The sequence below is a fragment of the Oryctolagus cuniculus genome, chromosome 7 (assembly GCF_964237555.1).
Source record: "Oryctolagus cuniculus chromosome 7, mOryCun1.1, whole genome shotgun sequence".
Taxonomy (NCBI): Eukaryota; Metazoa; Chordata; class Mammalia; order Lagomorpha; family Leporidae; genus Oryctolagus; species Oryctolagus cuniculus.
Genome location: NC_091438.1, coordinates 98,328,245 through 98,332,538, shown reverse-complemented (window position 1 = coordinate 98,332,538; position 4,294 = coordinate 98,328,245).

Here is a 4,294-nt window from a genome sequence, read left to right as displayed (position 1 = left end):
TCTTTTGGTTTTTACTGATAATGAGTGCTCACTTTAGTGGGTAAAACCCAGTCATTCTTGAACTAAATCAAATGGAAACAGATATGAAGAACTGAAAAACGATATAAACAGTAAAATCAAAGTATTTGTACAGCTTCACTCTCCTTTGATTAAAGTTCCCCAGGAACGTACTTATACGAGAGAGACTAAATTACTATAATTAGTGCTGAGATCTGCTAAGCAGTTTTACCTGACTAAACTAAGAATGTTAAGCTTTTAAGTGATTGTAATTTTTTTCTTGTAGAAAAACATATTTACTGGATTCACAATTTCCTTTTCCTATCTGTGAACAGTTATTCTGTGAGTTACAGACTGATATATCAAAATCAAAATATAGGTATGAATTTTTGCAGTCTACTTGGACTTGTTCTGTTCCATGGCCCCAATCTGACCTCTAGACACAATCTGTCTCAACAATGTGAGTCAAACCAATGGCAAGAGTGACAGAATGCAGACCGTGGGTCTTTGTGCTCAACATCAAGCCTAATAGTACAATAGAATTCTGTTTGAAACTACGTCTAGGGACTGGTCCTGTGGTGTAGCAGCTTAAGCTGCCACCTGCAGTGCCGGCATCCCATATGGGCACCAGTTCAAGTCCTGCTGCTCCACTTCAGATCCAGCTCTCTGTTATGGCCTGGGAAAGCAGTAGAAGATGGCCCAAATCCTTGGGCTTTTGCACTCTTGTGGGGAGACCTGGAAGAAGCTCCTGGCTCCTGACTTTGGATCAGCGCAGCTCCAGCTGTTGTGGCCAATTGAAGTGAACCAGCATATGGAAGACCTCTCTCTCTCTTTCTGCCTCTCCTCTCTCTCTGTAACTCTGACTTTCAAATAAATAAATAAATAAAACTTTTCTTAAAAAATGTACATCTATGGATTATGCACTGACTGTTGGTGCTCAAATAATCAGAACAAATTTCAATTATTAATTGAGGCTCTACTTACTGAAAGCGTATTTTGTACCATGCATTTTATGTTTATTATTTCTAATCATTAAACTAAACATACAAAGTAGTAACTCTTACGCTATTTTCACACATGAGAAAACTGAGAGTTGAAAGATTAAGAAACTTGCTCTAAATTGAATAGTTACTGCTGATGGATTGGAGGCTTTTACTTTGGTCTATCCAGACAACTCAGGAAAAAATTACTGGAATTACTAAGCTTAACTGTAGCAGATGAGAATTTTATTAGTTTTATGTTGCTATTTAGCAAATTATCATGAACTTAGTGTCTTAAAATATACCCATAGTTTCTGTGGTATAACTAATAAATATTTATATTAATAATATATAACAATTTATATATGAATTATGTATTTTACATTTACATTCTATTTTACATATCTATCATAATGTAATGAAGGGAGTAGAGTCTCATCACCTTCACCAAATTCTATTGTTTAGAATTGAGTCATAGTCTCATTCATAGTCACTGCTAGGGTACTCTATAAATGCATAAACAACTGGAGGTCATTTGAGAATTGATTGATCCACCGTTCACACCTTCTAGTAATCAGGATAAAGCACAATAATTAGGATGTTCCCATAAATTCATCCCTTTCTAACCTTCAGTTTATTTTGAACACAATTTATTATTCCTGTTTTATCTGTATGTTCTTGAAGGCCTTGCTGTTTGTACAAGACATTTAAGAACAATAAGAGTAATGTCACTGTTCTTGCCTTTATCTCAATGTTCTGAATGATTTATTTCCAGAGAGTAAGTTATTCAGGTTCACTGGTGTATGGTTGCTTAAGTAAAATATTCAGAAAGAAAAATGGCACTCCAGTATAAAATCATTCAAAAATATTAAAATAAAAACCAAAAAGAGGCATAAGATTATGAGTGCTATGACCATGGAAATTTCAGCTGTTTGCTCTTATTTTTGGTTAGACATAGAGGGAACAGCTTTATTTTCAAATATTTAAGGGCAAAAGTCCATTTCCTTCTCTTCCTTTCCTTCCCTTTTCCAACCTTCCACTTCCCTCCTTCCCTTTCTCTTTCCTCCTCACCTCTCCCCTCCCTTCCTTCCCTCCCTTTTTCCCTCTCATTTTTGCCTTTCTTTTCTTTTTTTCTCTTTCTCTTTCTTTCTTTCATCCCTTCTTTCTTTCGTCTCTTCTTTCTTTCATGGTCCTCCCTTTTTTGCCCCTTATGCAGTGTTGAAATGTAAAAGAATGAGGCTTTTTTCCTAACTCTACTTCCTACTGCCTTTACACTTGTCAATTTTAATTTTATTTTCTTTATCTGTAGAATGAGGAAGTTAATTGAGCTAAGATATTGCTCTAAGGAAATACATAGAGAAAGAGACAACCTAGCTGAGATGAGAATCATTAACTGGAGTTACCATAAAAATACTGGAGTGATGTGATTCCATTGTCAGAGTTTATCAATCACTAGTAAACTGACTAAAAGCCACCCACACATACATACATGATATGAATGTTGAGATGTTACATGGCACGTGAGCAATATCTGACTCATGAAAACTTTACTGGTCATTTCTGGAAGGTGCATGCCTTCATTAATATTAAAGACTCAGAACTACAAGAGACTAGAACGCTATGAAGTCTTTTTTCCATTGGCCTAGGGAAGCCTGATCCAACAGTTGCTCGTAAATAAGAATCATGATCATTTGTATTAGTGTTAATGTTAGATTAACAGTGACTGTTCTTTATCTTTCTGACCCATATTTAGACCACAACACTTGTGTCAGAATGACTTATTTATTATACTTTGTTACATTATACAATCTTTTGTATGAGAAATAGTCATTCTTTTTTAAGATTTATTTATTTGTTGGGATTGGCACTACAGCACAACAGATTTAGCCAAGGCCTGCAATACTGGCCTTTCATATGGGTGCTGGTTCAAGTCTTAGCTGCTCCACTTCCAATCCATTTCCCTGCCAAATCCTGGGAAAGCAGCAATAGATGGCCAAGTAATTGAGCCCCGGCAACCTACCTGGGAGATGCAGATACAGCTCCTGGTTCCTGGCTTCAGCCTGGCCCAGCCCCAGCCATAGTGGCCATCTGAAGAGTGAAACAGCAGAAGGAAGATTTTCTCTCTCTCTCACACACACTCCCTCTCTATCTTTGCCTTTCAAATAAATAAATTAAAAAAAAAAAAGTAAGTATTTGAAAAACAGAGAGAGGAGAAACACTGAGAGTAATAGAGAGAAAAAGAGAGAGAAAGATAAGGAGAGAGAAAGAGAAATTTCATCCTTTGGCTCATTCCTCAAGCACCCATAACAAGTAGAGCTATGCCACACTGACACCAGGACCTTGGAATTTCATCATGGTCTCCTATATAGGGAGCAGGACCCAAGTAATCAGGCTATCAACTGCTTCCTTGACAGACACATTAGCAGGAAGCTGGATTGGAAGCTGAGCAGCTGGGACTTGGACTTGAACTCCAATATAGGACACTGGTATTACAAGTGGTGGCTTAACCCACTGTACCACAAAGCCTGCAGCTGAGATAAATCTATTCTTATCTGGATTCAGAAGTACTCTGTTCATATTATGATATACAATATCATATCATTATGCTATGTAATGGCTTTAGTACATGTTTAGTCTCAGTTTCAAGGTATTTCTTGCTGTTGTTAAGATTTATTCAACAAATGGCCGCAACAGGTGGGGCTGGGTGAGAATGAAGCCAGGAGCCAGCAATTCCATCTAGGTCTCCCATGTGGATAGCAGAGACCTGAACATGTGGGCCATCTTTTTCTGCTTTCCTAGGTGCCAGCAAGGAGCTGGATCCAAAGTGGAACAGCTGGGACTCCAACCAATGCTCAGATATACAATGTTGCCATCAACTCATGTGACACATCTCTCTCTCTCTCTCTCTCTCACTCTTTCAAATGAATGAAAGGCAACAAATAAATTGTTCTTATTTAAACCCAGAAGATGAGGTACTTTAAGTGCCCTTCCCATTTTTCATTTCAAACCTCTAACATGGAACGATGTCTTGAGCCCAAGATTCATCTCCAAACCATTTAAAAGTAATGTTTAGCTCCTTCAAACCACTAGGATGCCACGTCTTTATCTTGGGTCTCATTTATCAAATACTGATATTTGAAGAGCATACATTGAACAATACTCCATTGTTATTTACACTTCTCAAAAACCACCTGGCTAATTAGCAGAATAAGGCTTTATTCAGAATGAAATTTTAAATGTCCACTAGGTTAGAAGGGCCAGCTACACAATAAAGCAAGAAACAGTATGGTTCAGATTACTGGTGAAACTATTAGAAA